The sequence below is a fragment of the Eublepharis macularius genome, chromosome 6, assembly GCF_028583425.1.
Source record: "Eublepharis macularius isolate TG4126 chromosome 6, MPM_Emac_v1.0, whole genome shotgun sequence".
In the NCBI taxonomy this organism is placed as follows: domain Eukaryota; kingdom Metazoa; phylum Chordata; class Lepidosauria; order Squamata; family Eublepharidae; genus Eublepharis; species Eublepharis macularius.
In genome coordinates, this window is record NC_072795.1 from 86168145 (window position 1) to 86180850 (window position 12706).

Below are 12706 nucleotides of genomic sequence, written 5' to 3' on the forward strand. Positions count from 1 at the left end.
GACAATATATGGGTATTTGTGTATTACTCTAGTGTGGTGGAGAGTGCTCTCAAGTTACATATGACTTATGGTGACCCCTGCTGGGGTTTTCATTGCAAGAGACTAACAGAAGGGGCTTGCCGTTGCCTGACTCTGCAACCCTGGTCTTCGTTGAAAGTCTCCCATCCAATTACTAACCAAAGCCAACCCTGCTTAGCTTCTAAGATCTGATGAGATCATGTTTGCCTGGGCTATCCAGGTCATGGCATATTAGCAGCACAAACACCAAAAATTTAAGTAGTAAAGACTTTCAAAGTAAGATGATTTTGTTCTCATTGATTACAATTTGTGCAGCTGTCTGAATTCAGTCACTCTGATGATGAATCCCACCAGGCAATTAATTTTTCCCCTATCTATTGACCAGCATAATTTTTATCATAAAACTCTCTGTGATGAATACAGAACAGCTGGAAGAGGACTGTGCAGTTGTGCTAATCTCACAGAAGATTTAACTTAGAAAGACGGGATAGCACTTAAGCCTATGGCAACAGCTGGAAACCTGTCTCTAGGGATAGCTCATTGGCTTCAAGATATCTCAGAGTCTTGGTCATTACTCCAATTAGGAATCAGATAGATTCATGCTGTGTCATCTTTGAATCAACACAGTGTCCTACTGAGGTAAGTTAATTTGTAGTGCAGATAATGTTGTAAACACAAAATATAAAAACAAGAATGGGATCCATGTAATATTAGATGGATTATCTTCCATGTTTTAACATAGATACCCAAAAAGAGATGAAAACCATAATGCACCTGTAATTTTTTTCTTGTTTCCATGTTTCTAATGCCTAATAATGTTTTTGAACACTTTTCTTCAACAAAGAATGTTGAGAATCTATTAGAACCCCACCCTTTTACTAAGAAGCACAGAGCAGCAAACCTAGTTCTTTCCTCTCTTTTCTTAGCCTGACAACATTCCTCTTAGGAAGGTTAGGCATGAGAGTGTAATTAGCCTCAGATTACTCAAGGACCTTTGTGGCTGGAAAAGGATTTCAACCTGGATCTCCTGCATCCTAGTCCAACACTGTAACCACTAGACATCACTATCTCTTCTAAAATGGAAGCTGAGATTCTCTTTTAGCAAGCTCCAGCAGACTGCTTGAAAATGCTCCTTGCGGCCCCTGGGCTAAACATTCCTCACCAAAATCAGAATGGTAAAAACAAAGGTTTTTTTAAAAGATGGAACTTTACTACTGCAGATGTTATCAAAGGATAATGTCACACTAAAAATCTGCACTGTTTCTTTTGATTAAGGAGACACTTGGGAACAGAACCTCATCCCTGAATAAAATGGTCAGTTTTTAAGTTGGCAGAAAAGTCTGCTTTTTTGTTGCAACAGACTAACCAATAAATCTGACGGAACTGAGCATGGTATGGATTTCTGGGTTGAGGGAAGCGTGTCTCAGTAAATCACATTGTCTTTCAGCATGGAAAGTATCGGGGGTGGGGTTAGTCAGGCTTCACTGGTTCCTTGCCAAAGATGAAGCCTTGAGTTCCACTATATATCAGAGCTGACCCAAGAGGACCGCTGATCAATTTTCACCCTCAAAAGCTGTGTTATTTTCCATTTAATAGCATTTATTTGGGTTTTCTAACTCAGGAGAGAACGCTTGGTAAACTACACAGGAAAAAAATTACTAGAAAAAGTTTGGTGCATACTACAGAGAGGTTGCAAAGCTGGGACAGATTTGTAAGGTGGGAGGAATGGGCGACTGTAACAGAATCACAAGTTCCAACTATAAGTGCAATTCTTAAATAAAACTATTATGCAGAGTCATGTAAACATTTTGAAAGCAGCCTTCCATACCAGGTCAGTTTCAGATTTCAAAGGCTTCAGTTCTCTAGAAAACACTGCACGTGTAAAAGGATGTGATTTTTCCTACGTCCTCCCTCCTGCAGCAGACGTCCCACTCACCCCTCATGCTATTTGGAGGGGCTGCCCCGTAAGCCATATTTCAAGGGGGCATTTGGGACAGCATTGAGAGAGAGAGTTCTATGGGTGGAAATCCTTTCTGTCTGTGGAAACCTCTGGTGGATCCAAGCCTCAGGCCAAACTGGATGAGATGTCACTCATCCAAGGATGTGCCATCATTTTAAAGAGTGAATTCCTCACTGGAAACTCCTTTAAACTGCACCACATCTTCCAGTTCTTGCCCAAGACTACCACAGCATACCTCCCAACCTTGCCATTTTTCCAAGCTGAAAGGGTCACTGGTGGGGGGGAACGGGTAATCACTGGTTTCATGGATTACAAAATTTTATCAGTGTAAATTTTCAAAGCAGTTTCCTAGACTTTACTACACTTTTCATTCAGGATTTAATTCCATTGTGCTGGTGGTGTGAGGCCACGAACATACCCACTGATTTATAACTTATATGAAAACTATGAAAGAACATAGCACTTTTTTAAAAATCTTCATTCTCAGCTCTATTGCTCGGAAACAGTATTAGGAATTATAGCACATTTAAAAGCACACAGCTCAGCAGGTCTGGAATATCAAAGAGCTACATTCTTTGACTAATTAATTTTTTTATAAAGTGCAAGCTAGAACTTGACATTTCATTGCTTCACTTTTGGATTAAATGCATGATGCAACAAGATATGTAGCACCATGTTCTGTAAGATTTTACCACACTCATGTGGGAAACTGGAAGCTCAGTGGCAAATGACAGGCCTGTGTTGTGCTTATTGTTCCTTGGGAAAGGCTGCCAGAGAACCAAATGTGAAGATGCATCAGTTGCTTCATGAGTTACCCATCTTTGGTGAATAAATTCTTCTTTCAATAGCAGGTTATGCAGTTGTTACATGAGAGCTGTGTGTAGAACTTCCCTCTGTATATAGAATGGTGTCATCATTAGACTGGGCATGTCTGAAACAAGAGGAACAATTTGTTTTTGGTTTCATGGTGTTTGTCGAGCCTCTAAAATGTGACCCCACTCTTCATTCAGAAATAGCAGGAGTAAGACTCTGTGCATTGATTGTGATGCTAACATTTGTTTAGGGAACATGTTATGGACATGTTAAGCCTTGTTGTAAGTTCTCTCCATAACCTCCTCCCCCTATTAAAATAAGCCTGATTCAGTGGGAAGTGTCCTGCAGTTTTCATTGACTTTCCTTTCACAACACTGTGACAGAGCTCTAGCATTCTCCTATCAATAGTGTAAGTACAGATACAGTTTATTGGTTGTCAGTTTTTATATTGGTTTTAATTAGGCTTTCTGGGGGGTGTTTCTGTTTTGAGAGACTGAAGAAGCATCTCAATATGGTTTTTAGCATGTCTACCTTTGGCTGCTTGCACACATAATTGGATAAGGCCCTCTCAATGCACTATAGCACCAGAGTTGCAACAGATAGCTATAGTGCATTGAGAGGTCATTATCCAACATGTGTGAAAGCAGCCTTCGTGTAAGACAAAGAGTAGTTAAAGATAATTGAAGTGAAGTAGTCAGATCGTTTGCAGTGCAGATGGTTTGAGTTATCTTATTGGAGAAGGGAAATATTAGAGGGAAAGGAAAATGTATTGGGAAAAGCCGCCAGTGAGACATCCAAACTGTTTCATTGCTCACTGTTTCCAAGTCATTTGAAATTGTAAGCTGAAGATGGGGCTTAACCACTTTCTTTATGAGAACTGTTACCCACAAATTTGGAGCATTACGCAGTTCTGCTGAGCCAAAATATACTATTAAGTTGTAGTTTATGGAATCTGTGGTCAACATTTGTTTCACATTTTTGTCAGAAGCTTGACTCATTGGACACATAGCAAGAATCATTTGTTTGTTAATGGGAAAAATAATCAGGAAGATACTTCCAAAATCATGGATAGTTTATATATTTTCCAAACGGGCTTCAAAATTTGTTAAACATAGTTTGTAATGTTTTTATTAGAAGAAGGGTTACGAGCTGCCATTCACAGTCCACCTTCCCACCACAGCCACGCTCAACACTTGTGTTTATGTAAATATGAAACCAACAATTTTACAGAGTTGTTTATACTTCTTAGTAAAGCTTAAAGCAATGTAAGTTTAACCAACCTCTATGCCTAGCTTTCCTGGTTTTAATCAGAGTTATCTCAGTCTGCACATGAGAAGGCCTCTACATTCTGATGGCAGAAAGCCATTATGGTACAGCACATAGGATATTGGAACTTGAACTGCATGGAGGATATTTTCTCACTGCTGAAAACCCTACAATATACTGGAGTTCACTGTTAAGACTTCGCTCATTGGTTTTTCAATCTTATCTCTCTGCAGTGTTGATAGGAAGGACCAAACACTGCAGCGCATATTGAAGTGGCAGTCCCATATGGTCTGTGGAGTTGAATGGACATTATCTTTGTACAATCAATGAGCCACAAAGGGTCTAACCACACAGGGCAAAATACACTGGAATTACACTCAGATACACTCAAATTACAAAATACACTTGAATTACCCATGTAATTCGAGTATATTTTGTCTCGTGCGGTGAGACCCAAAGTCACTCCCTTAGCATCTTCGTACTGCCATTGTTGATCTTGTTTCTTTCATGTTGTCTACAGTGTGGTTATAGGCAAGTGTATACAGGACTTCCTTCAGTGCCAAACAAGATTTTCAAAAACAGCTAGCAAAAATTTAGATATACTCCAGCATTAGTGGGCTTGCTTAGATGTCAGATTTTGGCTTGCTAGAGTCTGCTTCTGCTTGGGATACAAATGTAGGACTAGGGTGGATTTAGCTTGGGGTTCCTGTGGTTTATAGAGCTATTATCTGTGAGAACATCTGGTACCCCAAAATCCCAGAAACCTTGGAATGTTTCTCTTAATATTAAAACCAACCCAAATCCTTTCTTTTAATAGCAATAGCAAGTCCCTAGCCTTTCTCAACTATTATACACACAGACAGATTCAGAATCTTATTTACAAATTGGGGTTCCATGTGTGCAGATATTTTTAGGATTGGAGACAATGTGTCTGGCCAACCTTTGGCTTCTCTCCAGATCAAAGCAGTAATATCTGAGGATAGGGTTTCTCAGAGATCAGTTACTCTAGAGAAGAGAATATTCTATTGGGAAGGGATTTTTCTGGACACCAGCATGCTGGAAAGAGTCATAATCATTGCCAAAACACAAACATTACAACAAACATTTTCACTGATGTTAAATTATTGATGATGTGTTCCTATAATAGCCACTTCCATGACAAGGGCATTCAGGTCAGAGATGAGAAACTGATAAAATGTAGGGAAACAGTGACAAGGAAGCAAAGTATGGGGGACAACATTTCCTTTCCATCACTCTTTCCATCTTACGTACTCAAAGTAGCAACTTTATCTGAAATCCTTTGTATGCTTCTCTGTGAGTAAGCCCAGTTGAGCAATGAGACTTCTCAGTAGAAAAGTTTGCATTGTCACTATCACAACTCTTTATACCATAGCATTCCTGGATATTAAGAATGTATGATCCAGTGAGATGCTCTTTATGGACATCCCATTTTTACTAGTAGAAGATGAAAGTGTTCCATAGCTGCCAATAGGATTTCTTTGCACTTATGATGCTGTGGATTGCAGTCTATGAGCTAAGCTATAAGTGGCGCCTGACACAGGTTGGACACTTGTCAGCTTCCCTAAAGTTTTGATGGGAAATGTAGGCATTCTGGTCTTGCAGCTGTAATGGAGAGCCAAGCTGTAACACTAGGACTCTTACATTTCCCATCAAAACTTGAGGTAAGCTGACAAATGTCCAATCTGTGTAAGGTGTCACTTGTAGCTTGGCTCTCAGTCTCCAGTTTTAAGAGCTCTTAGAAGTAATTGTGGGTATCAGGGACAGAAGAGGTAAATAATAGAGTGTATCTTTATATAGTAAGGAAGATAAGCCAATAAGTATCCTTCCCTCATAGAATATGTAAATATGTATCAACCTTATTGCCAGAAGAGTTACAAGATACGGGTTCCCCAAAGAAATTCAATACTCTTAGAACTGTCATTTCCTGGTTGTTTAAAATGTTTGTCAATATACTGAATACCCAGCCTGGCAAGAGGAAAAACCTTTAAATAAAAATCTTCCTGCCTTCTGAAAACAGATGCCGTCACTGCTAGCAGTTTGCTTTTATTACTGGAAAATGATAACACAGGGTATAAATAGTGCCAGAGCCAGCCTGGCAATGTAAATGTTACACGAGTTCATCAGGAGAAGCACATTAGATGTTTGTGCTTGTCTGGAGCATGAGGGTGTGTGCCATCTGTGGCAGCAGAAGCTGACTCCGTCCACTTCCATCATAAAAAAAGAGAAGGACCCACTGCGGCTGCCTTCCTTCATGGCCACATGATACAATCAGAAGGTGTTATCATATGGCTTAGCAACTGTTCTTAATCACTAAGCCACAACAAATTCAGATAATTGTTTGTAAAAGTGATTTCGTGTCCTATAGAAATTAGGGTAGCCAGTGGGGAGGCCACATCACTGGCAACACAATGATGTCACTTCCCACTCACCCAGAAGTTACTTCAGTGAGTTGTCAGGGATGATGTAGCATTTGGGTAAAACTCTTTGGTTTAACCATAGAGATTTGGCCAGATGCTCAAACATCCCCACTGATGCACTGACGACATTTCCAGGTACACAGGGAATAATATCAGCACCATTGTCTTCTTCCCCTTTCCCACCATTTTCCTCCCACTGCCCAGCTAAGTGGTAGCAGGAAGCACCTGCTTGGTAGCAGTGGATTCCCCACCACCAGTTGGAACATGGAAAGCCTAAATCCAAACGCAGTACAGGTTTACAGAGTGAGACTATAATAGTCAAGAAAACCCATTCTATGTGCACTCTCTGCCATTGCCATTGCCATTGTTTTCTTCCAGAAAGTAGCCATCTCCTACTTTCCTTCCTGACCTTCCATTAGTATTGTTCTGAAAATACACCCTTGTGTCCAAGTCATCCAGCTGTACTATAAAATGCTTGTTTATATTCTAAACAGCAGCCCCATAAAAAACACAAATTCTACAGGTGTCATTCTTCCATCAGTATCAGTAGTGCCGTCCTAAGCAAAGTATTGAAGTCAATGGGCTCAGATGACACTGTAAATCTGCTTATTGATGAGTGGATCCCACATACCTGGGGAAATATCCCATAGAATTGGATTTGGCACCACCCCACAGGTAGCGTGGATAATATGTAGAGGCTCTTGCCTATTCTGGGTGGAAAAGTCTTGTGATTAGTTTACATGGTTGGTTATTTGATGTTCTAATAGTTAAACAACCTACGCAGTTTGCTGAACATAAAAGAATACCCAAGACTTGTCCTCACTACAGTGCCCCATTACATTCCAAACATTCTGGAGCTTGGAGTAGGACTAATCCACACCATCCCTTCATTTGCTTAATCCAGGGTAGAACAGTTTGTGTGGGCAGTTAATACAACATTACACAACAATGCATTTTATTATTAGACAGTCATTGGCGCATTTATTATTGATCCTCCTCCAGTCATTACCAGAATAAATGCAAGTTGCTTTGAGTTATCCTCTTGTCCCTAAATAGCTCTTTAAAAATGTTCAGATTGCTAAATAATCTTGTTTCCTTCACAATGTCCATAAAAGATAAATAATTATTATTCTCATTTAGCAAACTAAGAATTGGGTCTCAGTGACTTGTACACAGAGTTGCCGTATTTTTTACTTTCTTTGTTCCTGTGGCTTTAGCAGCATCCTAAGGAGCAAAAATAAAGTGAGTGAAGCTTTCCCTAGCATAGTAATGGGATTTGTTCTGCTTTGTTTGCACATGTCAAACTGCTGTCAAATGCATAGGATAAAATGCAGCCAAAAAATGCCAAATGGCAATCCTAATCACAGAGTCAGAGTTTTTATTTATGTATAGATAGAATGAAGAGCAGACAGACCTGAAGGGGAGATGAAAGTGCACAGGGAGCTGATGAGGCACTATGCTGGTGTATCTCACAGTCACCAGTTTTAGCCCAGCTCTGGGAGCATCTTGCCTCAGACAGCCTTCTATCCCACAAGTCCACCCCATTCACCTGCGTGCTGTGCTTGTCTCCCCCTTGCCCCCTGGGAGCAGTGTGCAAAGGCACAGGAGCCATTCCAGACTGAGAGAGCTGGCAAACCTTATCACTAATTGCTGTTCAGTAAAGTCTGGGGTGCTCTACAGCTCTGTCTCTGTTTTTGAGTGGATGAGACTTGCTCCACATCCCTCCCTGCATCACTGCCCCCCCATCTGTGACCTACCCTAAGGGCTTCCAGGGGTGATCTCCCCTTCACATGTCTGAGGGGGTGGGCTTTTGTGCAGGGATAATTGGAAATAAGGCAAACTTTCTACCAAGTTCCTACTTTGTACTGCTGCAGTAAGCTAGAATGTTACTGAAGGTAACTGGAGTGTAGTTGAAAATTGCTGGAGATTTGAGGAGGGAGCTGTGGGGGGGGGGACCTCAGCAGGGCTTTTTTTCAGCTGGAACGCGGTGGAACGGAGTTCTGGAACCTCTTGAAAATGGTCACATGGCTGGTGGCCCCGCCCCCTGATCTCCAGACAGAGGGGAGTTTAGATTGCCCTCCGCGCTGCTGAGCGGCGCGGAGGGCAATCTAAACTCCCCTCTGTCTGGAGATCAGGGGGCGGGGCCACCAGCCATGTGACCATTTTCTCCGAGGGCAACCCACTGAGTTCCACCACCTCTTTTCCCAGAAAAAAAGCCCTGGACCTCAGCATGTATAATGCCATAAAGACCCATTCTAAAGCAGTCATTTCCTTCAGGGGAACCGATCTCTGTGGTCTGGCAATCAGTTATAATTCCTAGAGATCACCTGGTCCCACCTGGAGGTTAGCATTCCTACCTGAGAGGTAGACCCCATACTACTCTCCAGGCTTGTAGTTCCACTCACTTGGATTCCAGTAGGCACCTCGCTGATCTTCCTAGGTCTTGTCCTGACATGTGCAGTTAATACTTCATCTTAAAAAAGAGTCTCATCCAGTTTCATATATCCAGTTTTACTTGACACTGCAACTCAATATTGTTGCCCTCATTGCAGTATCATGCAAATTGTGCACATTTAGTTCTCAATCTGGCTTCTTCTCCTTGGATTAATTTATTTAATTGACTACTCAGTCATTCTCTATTTGACAGCATCTTAGGTGATGTTTAATTTTTAGCTAGCATTGCTTTTGTAGCAGCTCACACAATTCTAAGGAGAAAAAATGAAATTTTCTGTGTCACCGTCTGACCTCAGATCTTGAAATCTCAGTATTCATTGGAAGGGGAGGCAGTGTCTTCCTCTCAAGATACAGAGAAGTCATACAGATGATCTGACTGTCCTTGGGCAAGCTCTCTCACCTTGGTGAAGTTGGTCATCTATAGCATCTTACCTTTAGTGGTAAAGATGCTTTTCCCTTACACCATTCCAGATGTAAGCTTTGAGATAATAAACAATGTTTATAGAAATGTTTTAAGAGCCACGTGACGGAGAGTGGTAAGCTGCAGTACCCAGTTTCCTGGGGGTAAAGTGTAGATGACTGGGGAAGGCAATGACAAACCACCCCATAACAAAAAGTCTGCCAAGAAAACATCATGATGTGACACCGCCCTCCCCATGGGTCAGTACTAATGACTCAGTGCTTGCACAGGGGACTACCTTTACCTTTTACCTAGAAGTGTTTTGTTCTGTATATGCAAGGTAATTCACATGCAGTCTATAAACCGTATGATGTCTAATCCCACACTTGATGGCAAAGGATAAGAAGATAACAAAATGTCCTTTCGTGTTGAACACTGACATGTCTTTCTATTTGTCCAAACTCTCAAGGATCTTTGTCTCTCTTAAGCAGAATTAATGAGTGCGTACAACTGGTTCTGCTCAGTACTAGGGCGGAGTCTGAGTTGCTTGTTTAACTGGTTATGCTTAATTTAAGGTGGGTCATTTAAATGAAGGTTAAATTCATGTGATTCTGAGAAGGGAAGGCAAAGGACAAAAACAAAGGTAGAGGCTTACGAGACGTTGCTGAAAATAATGGCTGCTAGAGACAGTTTCTAAACAATCAAAGAGTTCCAGAGCAACCAGAAATATTTTTTTCTCCTGGTGGTAAGGACTTTCTTTGTATTATTATGAAATTAAATGACTGCTATTTTACACCACCACAAGTTCTCCAGTAACTTGATTAGACCAGCTTTATGTGAGCACTATTTTCTAATTTTAAAAAATTCTTTAAGGGGCTTTCCATTAAAATTTCACAAAATACATGGAGTCATAATCCTACTGTGTTTTGAAAAATCTTGTGGAGTTTCTTATAGATTCTGACATTTTCAAATTAAATGCCCTGGGATTATATTTTAATCCACAACAACATCTTAATGAATTGTCTAGAGAAATGACTTATTCAATTATTCACTTTAGGAGAGATATATTCCACAGCTAGACTTCTTAAATGTGGGATGAGGACCCAGAAGCTTCATATTGCAAGACAGATATAAATAACTTGGTGTGGTGTATGATGCATTGTAAAATGAACTGCAGCTGTTTTTGCTGCTTAATGTTTACATATATATCATAATACTCACTCCTGTTACATGGTTTTACCATTTAATAACCTGCTTGGTATTTTTTGCCTTTTGAAAGGCACCAATATGAAACATAACACTGAAAGCCTTTGACCTGCTCAAGATACCCAGATGTGCTGTTTTTCATCTCAGAGCAGAAAGATCCACCCAATCCAAGACAACTGAAGGACTGAAATGAATAAGAATGCTAATCTGGGCAGGGGATACTTTGTGTATGGATTGGATCTCCTAAGAGTTGAACACATTTTTGGTTTGGATACTTATGTACCATCTAAATTCAGAGGCAGCTAAGACAATATTGTAACGTGTAAGCTTATTGTGAACATAAATAATTAATTGAAAAACATGTTTGTATTTATTTCTCACATTTGTATTCCACTATTTGTACAAAAGGCTAAGGGTTATTCTAATTTATACATCAAATAGGATAGACTGAGATACAGTGAGTTAGCCAGAAGTATCGAATGGATTAGAAGGTAAATATTTTTAAATTCCACTAAGTAATGGGAAATCAGGCAGCTCTGATATGTCATGCCAGTTTTCTCCCTGGTACTATTATCTGCCCTCTGTTACCTATTGTGAACAATCTTAAGCCTTGTTCATTATCGCAGGCAGACAGGAGAGGGAGAACACTATGATAGCACTGGAGAATGTAAATGTCTACATAGTCTCTGGGCATCCCAGTCATCCAGTGTGCTTCATAGCTCAGCAAGGAATAGAACCCAGGCCTCTCCAACCACACTGGTTGTAATGTCTTCTGAGGAAATGTTATTGTAATTTAATTAGACCTCCACGTTTGTTTCAGTGATCAGCTAATGAGCTGCTGTTTCATCAACATAGTATTTGTGACCTGTCCTCTTTAACACAATTGTTTCATTTTTTAAAAAAATATGTATACTGCCTCTTCCGATTTCTTTGCTTCTGAGAAACAATAATATTGCTATACACTGACAATTCTTAAACCAAAACCTTATCAATGTAACTTATTCTGAATTATTACTTTTACAGAAAACACTTTAGGTATTACAAAGACCATACCAAAATTTTAAAAAAGAAGAAAGAAAAGAAAAGAACGAAAAGATATTTAGGGTGCTGTGTGCTTCAGCTGTCTCAGCAAACACAAATATAAGTCTCTGCTCCTCCTGAAGAGTTAAATTACTGATACAGCAAAGCCTTATAATATTAACAACCAGAATTGTAATTCTTCCACTGTCTCTGAAAGTTCCATTTCTAACTGGTTGAATAGATGAACTTTTGTCTTTAGTATACATGTATGTAAACACACACACACACACACACACATGGAAATTAAGGTGCTGTGCATAGCGTGGTCTGATATTTTAGAGGGTGGTGAGGTTCATTTTGAACTGTTGATGATAGATAATTCCATTTCTCTTGGTTCTCTTTAAGAATCATCATCTTTTTGGCTTTTAAATAGGGCTGTACAGAGTGTTGTTGAATAACTGAAAATTACTGTTGAATAAAAATCGAAAGTAATAAATTAAATAAATAATAATACTTTGTAAGAGTTGTTTATAACAATCTTTATTTTTAACCTTGGAACAGTACAGCTTTAAAGAATTGTTTTGATGGACATCTTCTGTCTATTCTACTCCCTTTCAACTGGAGTCAATATTTTGTCAAGAATTAGTGTTTATTTTTAAATTTTGATTTTTTTTCTCCAGTTACATGTGGAGAGCTAAACCACACTTCATTGTATCCATTTCTATTGTAATCTGTAAGAAGTTGTTTATAATAAGCATTTCTAGTGGCAACTCTGAAGAAGTTTTTGTGCATACGAACTGATTGCATGTAATGTGGTTGTGAAATACTTGTCTAAAAATATATTTTTGATACATTTTGTACTGAATTTAGCTACATTCTTTGATAAAATAGTAAAGAGTCCAGTAGCACTTATAAGACAAACCAACTTTACAGTAGCATAAGCTTTCGAGAACCACAGTTCTCTTTGTCAGATGTATCTGACGAAGAGAACTGTGGTTCTCGAAAGCTTATGCTACAGTAAAGTTGGTTAGTCTTAAAGGTGCTACTGGACTCTATTTTGCTACTACAGATTAACATGGCTATAGCTGGGGATGGGATCAGACTGTAATTGTGTGAATGCATGAAGAGGTA

General features: G+C 39.7%; 1 protein-coding gene across 7 annotated transcripts in view; it reads left to right on the forward strand.

The window, feature by feature from the left end:
- TACC2 (transforming acidic coiled-coil containing protein 2) overlaps window positions 1-12706 on the forward strand; it is a 190057-nt gene that overhangs the window by 3176 nt on the left and 174175 nt on the right. Inside the window, exon 1 of one of the 7 annotated variants that reach the window (XM_054982162.1) lies at window positions 3186-3200. The exons of 5 other annotated variants lie outside the window; for them this stretch is intronic. The gene's annotated coding sequence lies outside the window, so the exon portion shown is untranslated. Of the gene's footprint in view, window positions 1-3185; window positions 3201-9993; window positions 10095-12706 lie in introns of those variants that run through there. One more of the 7 variants, XM_054982161.1, reaches the window with a different exon arrangement.